The sequence below is a fragment of the Salvelinus sp. IW2-2015 genome, linkage group LG5 (assembly GCF_002910315.2).
Source record: "Salvelinus sp. IW2-2015 linkage group LG5, ASM291031v2, whole genome shotgun sequence".
Classification (NCBI taxonomy): domain Eukaryota; kingdom Metazoa; phylum Chordata; class Actinopteri; order Salmoniformes; family Salmonidae; genus Salvelinus; species Salvelinus sp. IW2-2015.
This window is the reverse complement of record NC_036844.1, coordinates 5,935,470-5,959,333: the sequence shown is the minus strand read 5'-3', so window position 1 is coordinate 5,959,333 and position 23,864 is coordinate 5,935,470. Positions and strand designations below refer to the sequence as shown.

Genomic DNA, 23,864 nt, shown 5'->3' with positions numbered 1-23,864 from the left:
GCCCCAGCAGCTTTGTGAATGTTGACCTGTTTAAAAGGTTTTGTTCACATCGGCTACCGAGAGCGTTATCACACAGTCATCCAGAACAGCTGGTGCTCTCGTACATGCTTCAGTGCTGCTTGCCTCGAAGCGAGCATAAAAAGCATTTAGCTCGTCTGGTTACGGCTTGCGTCATTGGGCAGCTCGCGTCTGGGTTTCCCTTTGTAGTCCGTAATAGTTTTCAAGCCCTGCCACATCTGACGAGCGTCAGAGCCGGTGTAGTACGATTCAATCTTAATCCTGTTTTGACGCTTTGCTTGTTTTATGGTTTGTCAGAGGGCATAGCGGGATTTCTTATAAACGTCCGGATTAGTCTCCTGCTCCTTGAAAGCGGCAGCCTCCAGGCCTTTAGCTCGATGCGGATGTTGCCTGTAATCCATGGTTTCTGGTTGGGATATGTACGTACAGTCCACTGTGGGGACGACGTCATCGATGCACTTATTGATGAAGCCGATGACTGAGGTGGTGGATTCCTCAATGCCATTGGATTAATCCCGGAACATATTCCAGTCTGTGCTAGCAAAACAGTTCCTTAGTGTAGCATACGCGTCATCTGACCACTTTCTGTTATTGAGTGAGTCACTGGTACTTCCTGCTTTAGTTTTTGCTTGTAAGTAGGAATCAGGAGGATAGAATTGTGGTCAGATTTGCCAAATGGGTGGCGGGGGAGAGCTTTGTATGCATCTCTGTGTGTGGAGTAAAGGTGGTCTAGGATTCTTTTCCTTGTTGCACATGTGACATGCTGGTAAAAATTTTTGGTAAAACTGATTTATTTTGCCTGCATTAAAGTCCAGTAGGGAGCGTCGCTTCTGGGTGAGCATTTTCTTCTTCTTTGCTTATGGCCTTATAGAGTTGGTTGAGAGCCGGTCTTAGTGCCAGCTCTTCGCTTTTGTGGGGTGGGTAAATAGACAGCTTAACGAATAAACAGAGGAGACTCCTCTTTTGGTAGATTCGTGTGGTCGACAACTTTATCATAAGGTACTTCTACCGTCAGGCGAGCAGATACCTTTTGGAAAGATCTGTTACCAGTGGTAGCGTTCCTCTGTTTCTGGCCGGTTGCATGGAATTATCGCCACCAGCTTCTAATATTCGGTCCCGTTTTCTTTCGTTCAGCCCCACGTCTCAGTGAAACATAAGAAATTGTTTACAAAGTTTTTTAATGTCCCGTTGGTAGGATAATCTTAATATTGGTCATCAATTTTATTAATCTTGGTCATCAATTTTATTGGTCATAAATTTTATGCACTTTAGCAAGGAGAATGGAAAGCATTGGGAGTTTACTCGCTCGCCTCCGGCTTCTCAGAAGGATCCCCGATCTGCATCCCCTTTTCCGCCGTCTTTTCTTCACGCAAAAGGCGTGGATATGGGCCTGTTCCAGTGAACGCAGGATATCCTTCTCGTCGGACTCGTTAAAGGAAAAGGTTTCTTCCAGTCTGTGGTGAGTAATCGCTTTTCTGATGTCCAGAAGTTATTTTCGGTCATAAGAGACGGTAGAAGCAACATTATGTACACAATAAGTAAAGTTCCACAAAACGCTTTTTAAATTTTTTTTTATTGCACAATTGGTTGGGAGAATGTGAAACGTCAGCCATGTTCTTCGGGGCCATCTATGTCTTTCCATGACATAGACTGACCAGGTGAATCCAAGTGAAAGCTATGATACATGTCATCTGTTAAATCCACTTSAATCAATGTAGATGAAGGGGAGAAGACAGGTTAAAGAAGGATTTTTAAGCCTTGAGACAATTGAGACGTGTACGAACGCCATTGAAAGGGTAAATGGGCAAGACAAAAGCCTTTGAACGGGCAAGACAAAAGCCTTTGAACGAGGGTATGGTAGTAGATGCCAGGCACACCGGTTTGATTGTGTCAAGAACTGCAACACTGCTGGGTTTTTCACACTCAACAGTTTCCTGTGTGTATCAAGAATCACCACCCAAAGGACATCCAGCTAACTTGACACAACTGTGGAAAGCATTGAAATCAACATGGACCAACATCCCTATGGAACGCTTTCGACACCTTGAGATCCAAGCCCCAACTAATTGAGGCTGTTCTGAGGGCTAAAGGGGGTGCAACTCAATATTAGGAAGGTGTTCCTAATGTTTTGTGCACTCAGTGTACAATATTTACCTATTTCATTGGTTGAGTATGAATAATATCATAGATCACACACACACCTTTTTCTGTAAAATGACTTACATGAAAGTCCCCTTCCTCTCTTCACTGCTTCTTCCCCTTTATTTGTGTCATCAATCATAAACATTTGTCAGTAAGCGTRGGCATTTCTCAATACCGTAGAGCTTGTTTTAGATACTGCTCCCTAGTCCTGATAAAGTATTTACCTAAAAGAAAAATTGYGGTGGAAAATAAAGTACAGTATTGATGACATGTAGTCCTTATAGTTACTTTACTGCCACCACGTTAAAGCTGGGTCTCGTCCTGTGGACATGGGAATGTTGGTTACGTTTTATGAAGCAGACTGAACAAACARTGACTGCCCTCACCTAGATTATTACTCAACACAACTCTGACTGCTGTAAGCTTAGTCAAACAACAGATTTTCTTTTTCAATAATGAAAAKACTCTGTTTTTAACATTTGTGTGACTGTGATCACTCTCTCTCTCTTTCTCTCTCATTAAAATATACTATAGTATACTTTGTTATAAATACTTTAGATGTATTATCTTTGACATAGCAGTGGGGGGTTTTCCTTGAGAAAACCTACAGGACAAAATTTGAGTGATGGAACGAACGTATGATACCGGAGCTCTGATGCAGTGTATTGATGCTTGTTTCAACATAACATTATCATGTGATCAATGACGTCCAAAGACTTGTTAGATCAAGTGGTTTTCACAGATTTTTCTGTGGTTCCGGGGCTTTCCTCRATTCCAAGTTGCTTTCAAACACCGTCCTCTACTTGACACCGTACTTACAATGTAATTAGGATTTTTTATGTAGCGTCACCTGAACGGTAGTTCAGCAGGTAGAGCCGGAGCAGAGATAGACAAATGAGCCAGATATTTCACAGGATGTATAAGTGTGAAGCATCCGCTTAGCGTTTTGATTCACTACCAAATATGGTGATGAGAGGAAGCCCAGTGGCCCTCAGTGGGMGAAGATGGAGTGAGATGGATTTTAACCGACATTATGTACATTTTMTCATCGATGAAACATTTGATCTCAATACAGTTTTCTGTTCCCAAAACAAAAATCTGTTACGAACAGAGTGGACTTMGTTTTGTGGATTTTACCCTTTGCCAAAGTTTTTTTTTAAATTGCCGTTTAGAAGGRGTTCAAGGGCGAATTGAGTTATTTCACATGCACACTTCACAGAGTAGGAGGTCCCTAATGGAAATATGCAAATACATTCTAGAACGCGCCAATCAGATCTCGTTATAGCTCATGCTGGGCTCTGCCCCCCTCCTTGCTTGTTCTGCCCACTATGACTAATTTGTTCCAATTGGAAACGACAGKCTRTGGCCGATCGTGGGTTAGTTAAAAAAAATCTTTGGTCAGGGTCTCGGGGACCAGAACACTCACAGATGGTAGGAAATAGGTTTGAATCCCGGTGGAAGCATATTCATTTGAAAATATTTGATGACACCACACTTTCTGCACATTGTTGTTCAAACAATTTGTTTTATTTAGTGAAGTATAAGCTTCTATCCTAAATACTGCCATAGATTCATAGTTTTTGACAGCAAAAAAAGGAATTCACAGCAAAAAAGGAAGCACGGTGGAAGGTGCGAACCTATAACAKTAACTGATAAAATGCTAAGACCCACAATGACAAAGTGAAAACAGGTATTTAGAAATGTTTGCGAATGTATTCAAAATAAAAAACGGAAATACCTTAACTACATAAGTATTCAGACCCTTTGCTATGAGACTCAAAGTCGAGCTCAGGTGCATCCTCTTTCCATTGATCATCCTTGCAATTTTTCTACAACTTGATTTGGAGTCCACCTGTGGTAAATTCAATTGATTGGACATGGTTTGGAAAGGCACACACCTGTCTATATAAGGTCCCACAGTTGACAGTGCATGTCAGAGCAAAAACCAAGCCATGAGGTTGAAGGAATTGTCCGAGACAGGATTGTGTCAAGGCACAGATCTGGGGAAGGGTACCAAAAAATGTCTGCAGCATTGAAGGTCCCCAAGAACACAGTGGCCTCCATCATTCTTAAATGGGAGAAGTTTGGAACCACCAAGACTCTTCCTAGAGCTGGCTTCCCGGCTAAACGGATCAATTGGGGGAGAAGGGCCTTGGTCAGGGAGTATACCAAGAACCTGATGGTCACGCTGACAGATCTCCAGAGTTCCTTTGTGGAGATGTGAGAACCTTCCAGAAGGACAACCATCTCTGCAGCACTYCACCAATCAGGCCTTAATGGTAGAGTGGCCAGACAGAAGACATTCCTCAGTAAAAGGCAAATGACAGCCAGCTGGGAGTTTGCCAAAAAGGCACCTAAAGGACTCTCAGACAATGAGAAACAAGATTCTCTGGTCTGATGAAACCAAGATTGAACTCTTTGGCCAGAGCTTGAGAGGATCTGCAGAGAAGAATGGGAGTAACTCCCCAAATACAGGTGTGCCAAGCTTGTAGCATCATACCCAAGAAGACTCAAGGCTGTAATCACTGCCAAAGGTGCTTCAACAAAGTATTGAGTAAATACTTATTTTTTTGCTAAAAAAAACACCTGTTTTTGCTTTCTCATTATGGGGTATTGTGTGTAGATTGATGAGGAAAAAAATACAATTTAATAAATGTTAAAATAAGTTGAAAAAAGTCAAGGGGTCGGAATACTTTCCGAATGTGGAATACATTTCTACATTTCTACATTTCTATTCATTGCTGACCAACAGTTGGCACTAATGTGCATTGTGTTAAAAGCTAATTAAAAGTAAAAAAGTAATTAACAGTTTTTCAGCACAATTTGGTGAAAGCCCCAAAGTCTWCAGAAAGCCTCAGTTTCACATCACTACAAAAATGTTCCACAATCTGTAGATAGGACTGGGGTGTGAATGGATAGTTGAGAGGTTCTGCTATGTTCTGTAATCTGTAGGGAACACAATATATGGTCTATACTTCGCATGTTTATGTAGGTTTCTCACTTCTGGAATATGGGGGCGGGGAAGAGGCAGGGTATATGCAAATTACATTTTAYTTTGCAAGACAGTCTGTAAGCCATTGGGTTCCTAACACCAGTGTTGGGGCAAAACATAGCTGTCAAAGTAAGACTTTGTAATGTACTGTCATAAACATTATTTTTCTGTCCATAGGACTAAAAATGAACGAATTCAACAACCATACCCATGTCACGAACAAATACAGTCATGGGTGGTAACTCTACAATTCATTCTAAAAGGCAAGGCACACTGGGTGTATTAATAAATAACCTATTTTTCCTTTTTTTTTGTACGATTTTATTAAGGAAATGTAAACAATGCAAAACATACACATACAAACGTCAACAATAATTTATTTTTCCACTTAGCTAAGAAAGCAGACCTGGCCCTGGTCATGAATGAGGGATCCTTCTGTACTAAAACAAGTGCTAATATGAAAAATATCCTCCCTCCTGCTGTTTGGCAATTAGTTTGATTTTTGTCTTGGTCTTTTGCAAGTCATTCTTTGTTTTCACTCAGTCTGCCTCCCCTCCAATATCATGTGGGGCGTTGCTGTAGTTGGCTGGATGGCCTCACTGTACTGTAGCTGTGACACTTCATTTCTGCAACAGTCATCAGAAAATATAGGAGGATAAATACGCAAATCAACAACACATGCATGTGATATACACATGTATGTACATTTATCATAGATCAAGACTCAAAGATAGAGGCMGCTCTCTCACATGCACAGACACAGACACACACTACCAGCATAGTATTGCAACACTGCATCTAATCATCCGCCAACAATATTAAAACCCCTCACAAGTATACAGTGAGTAGTAGGAAGTGAAGCATGCTAATTCCAGCAGAACGTTCCGTCTCCATCTCTGACCTGGCTGTGTGTCGCCCACGTCCTCTGGSTTATAGCACAGCTAATGTTAGAAAATAACTCCCTCTCAGATAGAAAATAAATTACACACCATTTACTCAAATCATTCAGAAAACAACAAATTAGCATTGTGTGGGCATGTGGATGGACTAGTGTATTTGGTTTAGATGTATCCTCAGATTGACTAAACTGACACACCAAATGCAACGTATGTGTGTGAAATTGTATAGGCTTAGGTAGGGCTGTCGCGGTAACCGTATTACCGCCACACCGGCAGTCATGAGTCATGACCGCAGTCAAATTCCATGTGACCGCTGAGTCACGGTCATCTCTTCTTATGCACCCTGGACATGCGTTGGTAGTATCCAACTCCCGAACGACTGTCAGGTCGCTAATGGGCTGGTACTYGGGGCTCTATTGTCCCTCTAACCTCTCTGACGTCAAATGCAAATGCATTTGAAAATCACATCAAACACTTGTCATCAAAACAGTATCGTGCTTTTAAAACTCACCTCACTGTGATGATCAATTWGAAGAAAGAAGTTCCATAACAGGTTGAAACTGAGTTGAAAACATGATCGTTGGATGTTGCTTCAAAGCCAAATACAATGAGATRGACAGGTGATGATTCATTCAAAACACGCATATGCATGTGCATATGCAGAGGCCTATATATGAGCCCAAGCCCCCCAAAAACGGAATTAAAATAAGGATTGTATCGTTATACAATACATAGACTAATAGCCTATTACGAACAGCAGACAAATATTAAAGAAAACATACAGTAGATTTAAGATATCTTTGGGACATAATTGGTCTTGCCTATACTCCAAAATTGCAACAAATTCTAGTAATCGTCTTTGATTGTAGACTGTTATTATGCATACTGGATGGACTGGTTACCTTATGCTACTCTCCAAACTTTATATCCAGAGAACGTACACACACACACACACGTACACTACCAGCATAGTATTGCAACACTGCATCTGATCATCAGCCAACAATTTTAAAACTCCTCACACAAGTAGACGGTGAGTAGTAGAAAGTAAAGTATGCTAATTCCAGCAGAACGTTCTGTCTCCATCTCTGACCTTTGTTGTGTGTCACCCACATCCTCTGGCTTATAGCACAGCTAATGAGACCATTAGAAATTCCTCCCTCTCGATAGAAAAATGACATACCATTTACTCATATTTTCAGAAAACAACAATTTAGCATTGTATGGATGTGGATGGAATACTCATAGTGTATTTAGTTTAGATGTATCCTCAGATTGACTAAACTGACACATCCCAAATGCAATGTATGTGTGTGAAATTGTATAGCCTCTTAGGCTACAACATAGAAAAGTGGTTGTACATTAAACCTAAAATATTTCACTGTTTAAAATTCTCTCCATTCTCATCAGATTCTCTCACAATCTTTTGATCTACCTACATTACATTATATGCGCTTAAAAAAAACCAAGACCAAGAAACCAAGAAAAAAAACCAAGACCAAAACTCATGTTTGAGTGATGCTTTACAGCTTTTTTAGTTGTGTGTGTGTAATTTGACCCACCGCTTTCAGTGTTCTCTGACTTTATGTTAAAACATGTCCTAACCACTGTAAAGGTAATACCAAAACTTCAGAKCGCAGTGTTAGCATGTAAACAAGGSGAAYATTTCACAAGGGCCAGTGGATGCTATTTAATCMTCTTTAAAACCCACAAGAACAGAAATATAAATGTTTTCAACTGAAAGACAACGTCCAGAGTAAACCATTTATAGCTGGGCTTGAAGTGGGAAATCCGAATTGGGGACTTCTGATTTTTTTATGCGGCTCTGCTGTGTTTCCCCTACGATATGACATGCTAATACTTTTCAGTGTACTTTTATTTTCAGTGCTGGGTTTAATTTTAATGTTACCTCCCACAAGCATGATAAAAAAAATATTAAAAAAACACCTGCAAAGTTCTTCCTCTTCGCCAGTCACGACTGAGCTAAACAGGTTTTCGTCATAGCCTATACTACGCCTGAGCCATGGAGCTAATTCAAATACGGGGTGCAAAGTTACACCTCCACTTTTTTATCAGAAAATGTGATAATTTTAGGACATTTTTTAGCTTGTCTGTATTAAAAAATATATATATGACCATTTTATAAATGGTATAATTGCGTGATATGATTGCATTTTGCAACGCTGCTCCCCCCGTTGCCCCAAGATGAATGTTTTTTACCACTAAAGTCTTGCTTCACTACTTCCTTCACTGCTTTGATTGGTGCAGCTAAACCACAAGTGTCTATCCTATAATGAACAGGCACCCGCAAAAGAAAATTCAAGGAACTTGTTGATCTATTTTGTTGTGCTGTTGTTACGTTTGTATTGGCGTTTCGTGTTCGGTGGACTCAGGGTGTTGTTACCTGTCATTTTCGATGTGGACCATGAGCAAAGTCATTGTAGCCTATCATTTCACTTACCCTGTGAGAAGTTAACCATGAGCACAGGCTGACTTGCCTTTGCCGCCAAAGCCTACCAGCAGCCAAACTACCAAAGGTCGCACTTTGTACATTATGATGTAGAAAAACACATGTCTCTTTATGGAAAGGTGGTGGAAGACTACTATGCAGCCGCTGGTGCCCTCATCAACAGGGTTAAGAGTGAACTGTACCTGTCACAGGACTGGCATGAGACTCTCACCACCTCTTTCCCTGTCAAAACAGAGACCATAAAGCTGCTTGGGGTCAGAGGGAWGGAGATGGCTCCKWCAGCTGGGAGGAGATCATCCACCACGTTCAACAGAAGCTCTGCAAATTGAGCGCACGGTCCCTCACAATGACGGGTAAGATCCTGGTCCTGAAGGCAATCGTTCTCCCCATTCTACTGTACCTAGGCAGGTTGTTTCTCCCGGGAGAGAGCGACCAGCAAGAAGATCGAACGCATGATGCTCACCTTTGTMTGSGGGAGCCAGATGGAGCRACTCAAGCRCAGCACCCTGCACAAAGCAGTTGAGAACGGGGGGAAGGGGGTCCCAGACATCCTTAACATCATTAAGGCACAGGGACTATCCAACTTGGTCACCAACATCCACAAGACTGACAGGAAAGCCGGGTACTTTGAACGGTACTTTGCCACTCCCATCCTCAGAACCCTCGGACTCAGCACCATCGACCACACTGTACCCTATTGCTGGGACCCCCCACCAGTGTACAAGACGTGGAAAGATTTTGCSTTCAGGTYAGGTCTGCCCACGGTTGARGCTGGCATCCTGGATGYACAAGGACATCATGGCCCACATCCGCTCCAAGGACACCATTTCCCACCTGAGAGTCAGCTCAGCCATATACACGCAACAGGTATGGTTAAAGTTCAATCACCACGACAACACAAACAAACAGAAAGACATCTCATGGATGGCTGTTCATGGTTGCTTCCCCACTAGGTAATTCATGTAAAGACGGCACATAGCACGTGCAGAGAGCTGAAAACATCTACCACCTGTTTGTTGAGTGCACCGTGGCCAGGCGGGTCTGGGCCCTGTTTGTTCCGTCTGTCTCCCCCAACAGGTTGCTCACYCTACCTCACTTGACAGCGGAGAACAGTCCTCCCAGCGGATGCACCACCGTCCACCACAAATTGACAGACTGATGATTGTTAAATGTTATTTGATCAAATGCCTTTGAAATAAATAAAAATATTTTGGTGTTTGTTTTTCTTTTGATTAACTTAAGTTGATTGATTACTATTTTGAAGTTCAACAAAATGYTGATTAGAAATTTTGGAATAACCAAATAAATTGACATTTATAAAAGATACCAAAACTTAGGCGACAATATTAAATGGTGAAGACAAAGACAACATCTGGGGCAAAATTTTCCTTATATGCGTATGACAAATACAGCTCCAGACTAGCCAGCTGGCTAATCTTTTGAATACGGTGTAGTAAAAAAGAGATGCTAGTTCTAGGTCCCAAGAAACAAAGAGATCTGATGTTTGATCTGACAATTCATCTTGACGGTCGTATAGTCGTCTCAAATAAAACTGTGAAAAACCTTGGCGTTACTCTGGACCTCTTATCTCTCTTTTGACGAACTTATCAAGGATAAGAGCAGCTTTTTTCCATCAGTGTAATATTACAAAATCTGAAACCTTTTGTCCAAAAAATTATGCAGAAAAGCTATTCCATGCTCCTGTTACTTCTAGATTAGATTACTGCAATGGTCTACTTTCCTGCTACCCGGATGAAGCACTAAATAAACTTCAGTTAGTGCTAAATACGGCTGCTGGAATGATAATATGTTATCATATTACTCCAGTGCTAGCCTCTCTACACTGGCTTCTTGTTAAGGCCAGGGCTGATTTCAAGGTTTTACTGCTAACCTACAAAGCATTACATGGACTTGTTCCAACCCATCTCTCTGATTTGGCTTTCTCATATAGAGCTCAATTTTTATGGAATGTTCTGCCTATCTATATGAGAGACGCACTCAGTCTCAACCTTTAAGTCTTTACTGAAGACTCATCTCTTCAGTAGGTCCTATGGTAGAGTGTAGTCTGGCTCAGAGGTGCGAAGGTGAACAGCAAGGCACTGGAGTGACGAACCGCCCTTGCTGTTTCTGCCTGGCCGGCTCCCCTATTACAGGGTCTGAGTCACTGGCTTACTAGTGCTCCTCCATGCCGTCCTTAGGATGGGTGCATCGTGTCTTGACAGGTTCTTTTTTTCACTCTACTCGACTTGAGTGGGTTGAGTCAYKGACGTGATCTTGCTGTCAGGWTTTGCGCCCCCTTGGGTTTGAGCGGTGGAGCAGATCGTCGTGGGATATACTCAACCTTGTCTCAGGGTAGTAAGCTGGAGGTCTGTTGAGATCCCTCTAGGGGTGGAGGGGCTGTGTAGGGGCTGTGTTTGGCAAAGTGGGTGGGGTTATGTCCTTCCTGGTTGGCCCTGTCCAGGGGTATCGTCGGACAGGGCCTCAGTGTCCCCTGACCCCCCGTCCCAGCCTCCAGTATCTATGCTGTAATAGTTTATGTGCCGGGGTCTAGGGTCAGTCTGTCCTATCTGGTGGAATTATGCTGCCTTATCTGGTGTCCTGTGTGAATTTAAGTATGATCCCTCTAATTCTCCCATCTATCTCTCACTCTGTCCCTCTCTCATTCAATTCCTGGAAAACCAGAACCCTGGGACCATGCCTCAGCACTATCTGGCCTGATAACTCCTGGCTGTCCCCATCCAGTTTCTGCTGTTTTACCTGTGACTATGGAACCCTGGCCTGTTCACCAGACGTGCTGCCTTATCGTGCTGCTGCTCCAGTTTCAACTGTTCTGCCTGTGGCTATGGAACCGGCTGTTTTCGACCCTCTATCTCACTCTCCCCCCTCTCTCTCTCTCTCTCTTTCTCTCCATCTCTCTCTCTTTCCCCTCCCTCTCTACCAAACCTGCCCTGTTGCACCCTCTACAACCACTGTGATTATTATTTGAACCTGCTTGTCATCTATGAATGTCTGAACATCTTGAAGAACAATCTGACCTTAATGGTTCTCTTATAATCTCCACCTGGCACACGCTCAGAGCCTGGTTCCTCTCTAGGTTTCTTCCTAGGTTCCTGCCTTTCATGGGAGTTTTTCCTAGCCACCTTGCTTCTACATCTGCATTGCTTGCTGTTTGGGGTTTTAAGCTGAGTTTCTGTATAAGCATTTAGTGACATCTGCTGATGTAAAAAGGACTTTATATATATATTTTTTGAGATAACAACTTATTTACCTCATGATCACAACATAATAAAAGTGATTTTGTCGAGCTCAAGAGATAATCGAAAGTAGCATGCATCATCCATTCATTTGTTCAGATGCACGATAACCACCTCATCAAGAAGCCCTGTGGCTGCTTTGATCGCAATGTGCTCGTGGGGCATTTAAGCCCTTAATGATGCCTGACAGGCAGCCCTGTCTCCCAGGCTGCGTGGCGCCCCCAAGACCACAGCCAATCACATGCAACAAACAACGCAGCTAACTTGGCTAGTCTTGTGAGCGAGCTAGCTAGGTAGTCTTGTTAATTAGCTAGCTAGCTAGATGGTTATCTATGCTGTTTGTAGCTATGGCTGTCACGGTGATCGTATTACCGGCACACCGGCAGTCACAAGTAATGACCACAGTCAAATTCCCTGTGACCCTTTTTTCTCCCCAATTTCATCATATCCAATTGGTAGTTACAGTCTTGTCCCATCGCTGCAACTCCTGTACGGACTATGGAGAGGCGAAGGTCGAGAGCCGTGCGTCCTCCGGAACACAACCCTGCCAAGCCGCACTGCTTCCTGACACAGTGCACGCTTAACCCGGAAGCCAGCCACACCAATGTGTCAGAGGAAACCCCGTACACCTGGCGACAGTGTCAGCGTGTATGCGCCCAGCCCGCCACAGGAGTCACTAGAGCGCGATGGGACAAGGACATCCTGGCCGGCCAAACCCTCCCCTAACCCTGACGACGCTGGGCCRATTGTACGTCACCCCATGGGTCTCCCAGTYRYGGCTGGTTCCRAAAGGACCTAAAGGACAACCGGTCCRATCYGTGTGAGGGAAGCAGCAGAAAAGCCAATAGTTATGCTACTTTATTAAACCGGACCCATGGAGAAATGGAGCGACAGAGAGAGGCAAAGAGCGAGCAGCTGTAGGCTATTAGGAAGCGGAAGCCGTGCAGTGTGTGTGAATGTGAACRTGTGAGTAAGATATGGGAGGCTCAAAGCACCATGAGCCTCAGAGCAGGCATGGAGGGAGAGACTGCAAACACTGTTATCTCGCACTAGACTAACTTCTTGCTAGTTATTTAGCCTCACGTCCAATTACATAGTACATGTCTTGACTACATCAAACCGAGAGAAGCTAGCTAACTAGGCTAATTGAGGCTAGCCATAACATTACTGCACTTCTTACATTTAAATGGCAATTACCAGCTGACAAAATGTCATGACCGCCACAGCCCTAGTTGTATCTTGCATAAATTCTATGTGTATAATCATCAGGGATACTTCATGTTTTGTGGATAAAATTTACATTTACAGTGGGTGAGCTCCATTCCTGACAAGCTGATCATATTCACTTTCAGCCTCAGTAGCTGATAAGTCAGGATGCTGCCTTGTAGGATGTTTCAAAGGTAAAGCCCCTGCAGGCAGATTAGCTGTCAAAGTACTTTATAGGCAGATGCATATCTGATCCAGGAGGTGAGCTCTATTCTGGCAGGCTGATCCGATTCAATAGCAGACTCAGATCATATACATAATGCATTGACTGCTAATCTGCCTGCAAGGAGCTTTACGTATGAAGCACCCTGTCAATCTGATCAGCCTGTCAGTAATGGAGCTCTGATCCCACTCTGTAAACGTTTTTCCCACTCTGTAAATATTAATATTATCCATAAAAYATGAAGTKTGCCTTACATTTATACACATATCAATTWTGSAAGCTAACAACCAGCATAGATAACTAGCTAGCTAGCTCGTACGCTCAAAAGACTAGCCAAGGCTGTGGTCTTGGAGGTGGCACACAGCCTGGGAGACAGGGCTGCTTGTCAGGCATTGTTCAGGTCTTAAATGCCCCATGAGGGCTTAAATGCCCCACAAGCTCTTAGCTCAAGGTAAGGGACATTTAGCTTGCCAACATTCTAATTTATAAACTGATAATGAGCTCCAAACACAAATGAAAGCCTGATCTTAACATGAAATGTACCATCCCTTAGTGTAGCAATCAATAGAAACGTATATACTGATCCACCATGAGCTCTGCCGCCTCAGCCATACCGTCACTCTATTATCAATACCGTTCCACCGATTTATAGAGTTTATCTCGTGATCTCAACAAAACAACTTCTGTTATGTCGTGATCATGAAATAAAKAATAAGTTATGATCTCAACASAACGAGGGAATTTATTTATTCAWATGTCCTCTCTGGACTTCCATAGCATTGACCTCTATTGGGCGCCTTTAAATTCTGAAAACCGAGGCACATAACGGCAAACATACTTAAAGATTCATGACATACAAATTAATATAAAGTGCCTTCGGAAAGTATTCAGACCCCTTGACTTTTTCCACATTTTGTTAAGTTACAGCCTTAATTCTAAAATTGATTACACCCCCCACCCATCAATCTACACACAATACAACATAATGACAAAGAAAAAACACGTTTTWAGAAATGTTTACTAAAAACTGAAATATGACATTTATATAAGTACTCAGACCCTTTACTCAGTACTTTGTTGAAGCACCATTGGCAGCGATTACAGCCTTGAGTCTTCTTGGGTATGACGCTATAAGCTTGGCACATCTGTATTTGGGAAATTTCTCCCATTCTTCTCTGCAGATCCTCTCAAGCTCTGTCAGGTTGGATGGGGAGCATTGCTGCACAGCTATTTTCAGGTCCCTCCAGAGATGTTTGATCAGTTTCATGCCTGGGCTCTGGCTGGGCCACTCAASGACATTCAGAGASTTGTYCCGAAGCCACTCCTGYGTCGTCTTGGCTGTGTGCTTAGRGTCGTTGTMCTGWTGGAAGGTGAACCAGCGCCACAGTCTGAGGTCCTGAGCRCTCTGKMRCAGGTTTTCATCAATGGTCTCTCTGTACTTTGCTCTGATCATCTTTCCCTCAACCCTGACTAGGCTCCCAGTCCCTGCCGCTGAAAAACATCCCCACAGCATGATGCTGCCACCACCATGCTTCACCGTAGGGATGGTACTAGGTTTCCTTCAGAAGTGACGCTTGGCATTCATGCCAGAGTTCAATCTTGGTTACATTAGACCAGAGAATCTTGTTTCTCATGGTCTGATAGTCTTTAGGTACCTTTTGGCAAACTGCAAGCAGGATGTCATGTGCATTTTACTGAAGAGTGGCTTCGTCTGGCCACTCTACCATAAAGGCCTGATTTGGAACCTTTCTGGAAGGTTCTCCCATCTCCACAAAGGAACTCATGAGCTATCAGAGTGACCATCGGGCTCCCTGACCAAGGCCCTTCTCCCCCAATTGCTCAGTTTGGCCAGGCAGCTATCAGTAGGAAGAGTCTTGGTGGTTACAAACTTCTTCCATTTAAGAATGATGGAGGCCACTGTGCTCTTGGGGACCTTCACCACTGCAGAAATGTTTTGGTATCCTTCCCCAGATTTGTGCCTCGACACAATCCTGTCTCGGAGCTCTACGGACAATTTCTCTGACCTCATGGCTTGGTTTTTGCTCTGACATGCACTGTCAACTGTGGGACCTTATATAGACAGGTGTGTGCCTTTCCAAATCATGTCCAATCAATTGAATTTACCACAGGTGGACTACAATCAAGTTGTAGAAACATCTCAAGGATGATCAATTGAAACAGGATGCACCTGAGCTCAACTTCGAGTCTCATAGCAAAGGGTCTGAATACTTAAGGTATTTATATTTTTAATACATTTGCAAACATTTCTGACAACCTGTTTTTGCTTTGTCATTATGGGGTATTGTGTGTAGACTGCTAAGGACTCTTTTCCCCCCCCATCCGTTTTAGAATAAGGTTGTAATGTAACAAAATACTTTACGAAGGCACTGTCTGGTGAATGTAAAGAGTGTAGTATAGGTGATTTGTAGACTTTAAAAAGGTGGCTGTAATGCAGCAGGATAATTCCCACTGAGAAGGTAAGGCAAGTCGTTTACTCTCTACAATACAATGATGCCCTCTTCTGGTAGATCTATGGATTAAAAAGTGGCATCAACCATAGCTTTTGATCTATATTCTTTCTAAAGACTTAAATAGTTCTGTCTCTTTTTTAAATATTTTTTTAATCAAACAAACATGAAGTAAACCAATCATAGTACGCTATACCAGAAAATACCCTAATATTCTGGATAGGAGTGGCACATTTATTTGTGATCAAACATTCAGACATATTGGTCCCTTTAAACCTTGATAACTGAGTTTACTGTTTTTACATATCGAAAATCAATATTATGCAACCTTGTTGAAAATGAACTTTCACCATCTCTTAGATTTATTGCACTCATCTTCAACTCAAGCTTACCTATTCTAATTTCTCCTAGCTGACCAATGGTGTTAACAAGTGTAATATATCTATGCAAGGGGAGACATAATTATGATATATATTTTTTTATCTAGTCAGATAAACACTGGCAGGTAGCATAGTGGTTAAAGTGTTGGGCCAGTAACTGAAAGGTTGCTGGATCGAATCCCCAAGGTAAAAATCTGTTGTTCTGCCCCTGAGCAAGGCAGTTCACCAACTGTTCCTTGCACATGGATGTCAATTAAGGCAGCCCCCTGCACCTTTCTGATTCAGAGGGGTTGGGTTAAATGTGAAATACACATTTCAGTTGAATGCATTCAGTTGTAAAACTGACTAGTATACCCCTTCTTTTTTTTTTTTTACTAAATTAGTGACAGGTGCCTTGTGACCGAAAACTGGACGGAAATGTAATTAATTTAAAAACTATTTATTTAAGTCTGCAAAAATAAATAACTGTACATTTTCACAGGAGGGGAACATTGAACATTAGCTCACACCACATGCCACACCTGTACAAAATGTGGAAAACAACACTGGACACTGGACCATCGTTAGTCTGGTGTCTCAAGCAAGTCTGTGACGAATTACGCCCTCACCCAGGCTGGGGGCATGTCAGTGTAAATGCCTACATACAAAGGGGCATCCAGAGGAACAGTGGACATGCAAAGAAGGCGGTCGGGCAATCCACTGCTGGCCGCCAGTTCACACTGGACCAACGTTGGTCTGGTGTCTCTCAAGCAAGTCAGTGCTGAATTGGAAACTCCCCATGCTGCTCCTGGTCAACAGCGTCCAGCCAATCCACCCCTGCTGATGCTTGTTGAGAGAGGGAGAGAGTGTTAAACTACTAATAGTCAACCCAATATTAGCAAATATTCAATTACAATTTCTAAGCGTATCATTTATTATAGAAAAACTCACCCCAGCACTTTCTGAGGCAAGAAGGACATCGCCCTCTTCTGCTAGTCTTCACCCCACCGGGGGAAAGACAGAAGCCTGGGGTAGATCACAGAGGGCAGGCCGGCCGTGAGGCAGGAGCGAGCGCTGGTGGTACTTGTACGTCCAAGGGTTCATACATAATACATACAGAGAWTACATAAGTGACAGCTACAGTATTAATCATTCTCAACACCATGAGAGCAAATCTACAGCCAAGCAGCAGCATGAATGGTAAGTGACAGCTACTAGATTTAGTTAGCTAGCTATAGGACAAAGAATGCATAGGCCTATATGACAGATACAGGACGGGAGTGTCACCATGGAAGCGTTTTCATCGTTGCAAAGTACACACTGCATTTATGGAAAACATGTAGTAAAGTTGTTTAGCATTCAATGCATGTGAGATCTAACGGGCAAATAGTAAGACTAACGCAATGCATATCATCCCTTACTGTAAAGTATTCACGCTTGCAGAATGTCAAGGGAATTGAATAGCCTACCAAACAGCATTAAACTAGCTAACATAATACATGTATTAGCTAATACATGACTGATACTGCCACATACATGTTCAATATACCTGTGTCATACACTGGAACCGAAAATAAACTACTGTAGCATGATAACATTACTGTACTGTACTGTAGCCTGCGTCACGTGCACACGATCTCACAACTTCACAGACGTCTTATAACATAAATCAAAGCACGAATTTAAGCGATAGTGTGCATTAAAATAGCTACGATTGTAAAAATATGATTGAAAATGCAGAAAAGCGGTGGCTGATTCAACCGGTAAAGTTAGCTACCGATGCCGAAACCAATGCTACTGTTCGTGCATCATAGGTAGTTGACACCAGAGATCACACTGTATAATAATGTTTACAATTCGCTTTTCCATTTTTACAACTTCACAGATGTAGCAATAACATTACAATCGATTTCATGCAAGCTTATGCAATATACTTACTCTGTAACTATCTCTCCGTGTGATGTAAACAATGATAGGATGCGGGAAAAGTGTCATGGCCGCCGTTWGTTTTCTGAAAATTCGAGTTGGGGCGGTGGCTAAAGTCAAAGGGCGAATAYGATTGGACCACACGTCAAACGGGCGATGGTGGTTGGATACAGTCATTTCTGGGGTTCCACTGTCTGTCTATAGATTATATAAATGCAGAGGGTGGCATAGTGATTGAAGCTTAATTAAAGGTTTTTCAGTAAGAAAGAGGGGAAGAGAAGTTAAAGTCTGTCAGTATTATTAATGTTTGAGAAGGTTGTACCTAAGAAAGTACAGATGGGCTTCCTGGCTTTCACTGATAGAGTGTCCCACCTCCATTAAGGTGTTTTAAATGCCAAAGAATGGGACATGTAGCGGATCTGTGCAAAATAAAGAAAATATATGCTAAGTGTGGAGGGGAACATGATTATGGTGAACGTGGGAACAATGTCAAAGTTAAATGTAGTAATTGTGGGGGGGAACACAGTGCAGCATTTGGTGGATGCCAGGTGCAGAAAGAGTCCAAAAAATATAAAATCACTCATAATGTCTCTTATGCAGAGGCTGCAAGGCAGAATGGTGGAACTATTAGGCAGAATGATGGAGATAACAGGGTTACTCCTGGAATAAGTGGACCTACTGTAGGAAATGTTGCTCATGTTGGTCCWRACACGGATACAAGACCTGTTYAGAAATCTTGCTCTCACAAATGTGTTGTTTCAAAGGACACCTTAATAGTTAATCAGATTGACTTTATAGSCTTCATTGGAAAGATTATCAACCKGACTGTGTTWGTGGAAAAAATARCTGCCAAGTTGAAGATCATTGTGGAAGCAGCAACAGAGTTTTTAAGAGTWACAGATGTTACTATCGCCATGATTGTTGATATGTTGACTCCTAATAATACTAATGAGGGAATGTCTCAGTATGATGATAATTAGAGTTATGATTTTTGTTATCCTTCCAGAAGCCTTATTGCTAACTGTCTGGAGTTTAAGAAATAGGTAATAGATTTAGAGATCAAACTTGATGTGATATGTGTTCAAGAAACATGGCTTAGATAACATCGTGATTTTATTATTCCTGGTTATTGTTCAATCAGATCTGATAGATCAGCTAAACAGGGTGGTGGGTCTGCTACGTTCATAAGGGAAGGTCTTGTATATCGTAATATAACTGTCCCATATGAATGTTTGATGGTGGAAATCTACAGTGCAGGTAGTAATATTAAGTTACACAATTTTTACAACCGTTGTCATCAACTATCATTACAGATGTTTGATGAAATATCAGGAGAATTGGGCTCCAGAGAGATATGTGCAGCGACTTTAATGCACATAGCAGTTTATGGTGAAGCACACATACAGATGCTAATAGTACTATTGTGGAAGATATGATAGAAACCACAGCATTAGTATGTATTAACAATGGATGTGGTACAAGAGTTGATGTTGCTAGAGGGGTTACATCCTGCCTGGACCTCATAACGGCTTCTAACTATATTGCATCTATGTGTGAATGTAATATAATGAATGATTTTACTGTTAGACGTGATCATTTCCAGATTTGGTGTACCATAAACTTTGATGTTACTATTCCAGATAGGGTACCATTCAGAAGATGGGGCTTTCATGAAGCAGACTGAGAAAAGTTTGGAAATCATTGCCTGAAGTCTATTGGACATATGTTTTTAGAGAGGCTGGTTGATGTATGTGCTGCCTCTGTGACCTCCGATTTTGAGTGCTGCGAATGTATATGTACCAATGAGTGAAGTGGGTGAGAAAATGAAGGTGGTTCCTTGGTGGACTGAAGAGTGCACCAAGGAAGTCGAGAAAGAAATGGTCGAGAAAGAAATAGGGCTTAAAGAGTGTTGCGTAGGAATATGACTCATGAGAATCTAGTTGATTTCCTCTAGTATGTAGGGTCATTAAGTCTGTCAAGAGAAATGCACGGAGACAGTTCTGCTTTACAATAGGCAGGGGTACTGAGCTGATAGATTTATGGTCTATGTTGAATAAGATGACTGGAAGAAGCAAGTCCACTCGAATTCCATTTATGGTTGTGGGTCAAAAAATGTCCGTAACTGATAAAGAAAAAGCTGACTTGTTGGGGAACACATTTGCTAGGGTACATGTGGGGTTACTTTGGGGTTACTTTGGATGAAGTATTAAAGCAACGCAGGTGTGAGATTTTAAATGGTCATGTTAATGTGTATAAGAAAAGAGATACTGTTGACTCTTCTTTAGATGCTGTTTTTACCATACATGAGATGGGTTCAGCCTTAAAAGGCTGTGGATAAACAGCCCCAGGTCATGGTCAGTTGTGCTATGTAATGTTTAAGCATCTACCTGATAAGGTCCTACATGTTCTCCTTTGATTATTTAATACAATTTGGAGTGAGGGGGTTATACCTTCTGGTTGGAAACGTGCAGTAATATTACCTTTTGTAAAGCCTGGTAAGGACCCTTCATGTGCTGATATTTATAGACCAATAGCACTTACCTCTAACTTGTGTAAACTGATGGAAAAGATGATAGTCAATAGATAGTCTTATTTCCTGGAACATAGAGGTTTATTGAGTCAATGTCAAAGTGGATTCCGTAAAGGTAGATCTACATTGGATGAAGGGTAAAGGATAAAGGTGAACAATGAAGTTGAAAAAACTCTGGTCATGAAAAAAGTAATGGCTACTGTCTTTTTTTACATTGAAAAGGCTTATGACACTATGTGGAGARAGGGCCTACTGAATAAGATTGAAAGAATTGGTATTGGTGACAGATTATATAACTGTTTTTTGGCCTTATTTAATCGCTCTTTCCGAATTAMAATAGGAGCATTTATATTTGAAGCCTATGGAGTTGACAATGGTATTCCTCAAGGCAGCACTATCAGTCCTATTTTCTTCAACATTATGATTAACAATGTGTTTTTTTCGAATGTAGGTAGGGGTATTGGGCTTCCCTATATGCTGATGATGTGGCTATTTGGAGGGGAAGGAATGTCTTTCGTGATCAAATCTATTCAACAAGCTATAGTGGATGTTGAAAGATGGTCGATTGACTGGGGTTTTAAATTGTCAGTGGCGAAGTCTTGTTGTATGTTCTTCTTGAATAAGAAAGTTGCAGATAATATACAGTTGTTTCTGTATGGACAGCCTATAAGGAGGGTTTCTAAGTACAAATATTTGGGTCTATTGTTCAATGAGCGATATAAATGGGAAGATAATGTCATAAATGTTGAAACAAAGTGTAAGAWGGTGGTGAATCTTATGCGCTCGGTSTCTGGTTATGAATGGGGAGCTGAYAGACAATCGTTGATTGATATTTATAGAGCTCTGATCAGGACGACAATTGAATACGGGTGTATAGTTTATGGAACARCGCCTAAGATTTGGCTTCAGAAGCTGGACAAAATCCAGTGTATAGCTTTAAGGATATGTATTGGTGCATTTAAATCAACATCTGTATGTGCCTTACTAGTGGAGGCAGGTGAGATGTCTTTGGATATACGGCATAAAAAAATGGTCATTAGCTTATTGGCTTATGTTGAAAGGCTGTGAGGTTGAGCATCCCAYTGCTACTGTTCTAGATGATCGTTGGGAACATACTAGTAGACAAGGTAGTGGTTTTGGTTGGACAGTTGGAAAGCTTTTTTATTGAACTTTTATTTAACTAGGCAAGTCAGTTAAGAACAAATTCTTATTTGCAATGACGGCCTACCCCGGACAAACCCTAACCCGGACGACGCTGGGCCAATTGTGCACCGCCCCTATGGGACTCCCAATCACGGCCGGGTTGTGATACAGCTTGCTCATGAGAGTGGTTTGAGGGATTTGKAGACTGTCCCTTCTGTGGTGATAGGGGATGTTCTTCCATAGTTACTYCCAGATCCTGATGTTGATCTAACCTTGGTAGAGAAAAGGAAAGATTGGTCAGAAGTCAATGATATAGGGAAACTGGTTGACARTTACATTGGTAGAAGTTTTTAGGCTTTTTTAAACTTCTTTTCACAGATGGATCCAAGGACCCAGATAATGGGCGCACAGGAGCAGTCTTTTACATTCCTGAATTTGATGTGCAGATACGGGTATGTAGAAGACTAAGAGATTAACTTTCAGTATACTCAGTTGAACTGTTRCCGATAATAGTTGCCCTCCAGTGGGTGGAGGACATACAACCTGTTAGAATTATAGTATTGTAGCGACCCGCACAGACAGCTGTGTGTTATGTGTTAGGCTAGGAGGTGGTTGTGTTGTACTTACCAGTACCAAGTGTTCGCGGGGTCCGACATGCCAATCAACCTGCTATCTGCCAATCCCGGGAATGCCTGGAATGTTCTGATGCCTGGCGGTTGGCGGAGTGGCGTGGGGGGTGGAGCATTGGAAGTTAAGACCAGGTTTATCCTTTGTTCTCTCTCTTACGTCTGGGCTTCACAAGAGAAGGTCACGGTTGGCTTGTGGGTTATCTTTCATTTATTTGGCGTGGGCTACGGCCAAACAGTAGCCTGTGTAAAGTTGGGTTAATAAACCGTCAATTCGTAAACTCAAGCCTCTGTCAGGTCCTTACAGTATGCTCAGATTCTCTGTCTGTGTTGAATAGTTTATCATCAGGTAAATCTAATAGGAGTGGCCTACTATTGGAGATATTAATGTTAAGGAGAATTGAGAGAATGKGTGTATTAGTGAGATTMTGCAAGGTCCCAGCACATTCGGGTGTGGAAGGGAATGTAATTGTAGACCAGTTAGCCAAAAAAGCTTTGAAAAGAGATATAATTGATATTAATGTTCCACTGGGTAGAGGTGAGGGCAAATGTAAGATCAGAGTCATTTTGATAGATGTGTAGGGCTCTTTTGTATTTACTCAAAAGTACTGATTTAGGAGGGACTATTTCGAAATGTTGTAAATCGTGATTGACTAYACACTACAGCACAGYARGTGGCGGCATGCACGGACCGCCATTATATCATAGAAGAAGCTCGAACCACTGAGTTGTGGCTCGCTCAAGTGGTGTTTTGGCTATACTCTTTGATAGCATTTTGTATCTAATTTTACTTAACCTAGTCTGCAATCAAGTTTGTTTAGGTAAATATACACAGCTAGCTAGTAAACACTGCCAAAGATGCGAYTGTTTTTTTCTGCTGTCGAACKTCACTGCGACGATTGATGCCATCCAGTACCAGCATAGCGGTTGGTATGTGTTTGACTATTTTCACGAATGTTGTATACCAAAGACGATCTCTTAAAAACAGAGCAGGTACATTGAACATTTAGTATCGGTGTGGTAACGTTTATTTTTGGGGACATTTCCTAGATGTATTAAAGGCGTTGCAACTTTATTTATTTTTTAACATATCCTTGTTTTTAGTAAGTAAAGGTATTGTGGTCCWTCCTTAGCTACTTGCATCTCCCTGGGTCAGTCGGAACACCTCAGGCCCTTAACATTGTATGCTTTTTGAATGTAATTTGCAGTTTTAACTTTGAAATGCCGAATGCTATCCAGGTGACAAACCATGTTCGAACGTAGCCGATGTTGAATGTGATCCCTTTTCTGGCTGTGGGTTAACGAGTGACAACCAGCAAAGTCAAAATGGGCTATATCGTAAAAATTCATAGATAAAATGTCTTCATTTAAGGTTAGTCATAGGGTTTGCGGTGTGGTTAGCATTGTTTAAAATCCGATTTTAAATAGATAAATTGTGTAAATAGGCGGGATTTTGCCATTTGTAGCTGTTTATTATGTCGTGCTCATATGTTAGTCGGAACTCGGAAATGCCCGATTTGTTTAATTGAACGCTGCACGTGTATAATTTAACAAGTTAGCAATTCGGATATTCCGAATTYCGTAGTTCCGACTATKATGTGAACGCAG

At 41.9% G+C, this 23,864-nt stretch overlaps 1 long non-coding RNA gene across 1 annotated transcript; it reads right to left on the bottom strand.

Annotated features, from left to right (window-relative positions):
* Positions 1 to 15,854: 15,854 nt before the first annotated feature.
* Positions 15,855 to 18,053, bottom strand: LOC111963837 (uncharacterized). The gene is made up of 3 exons (XR_002877304.2): positions 17,970 to 18,053; positions 16,983 to 17,114; positions 15,855 to 16,877 (listed from the first exon to the last, which is right to left on the bottom strand). It is a non-coding gene; the product is annotated as an uncharacterized lncRNA (long non-coding RNA).
* Positions 18,054 to 23,864: the final 5,811 nt, after the last annotated feature.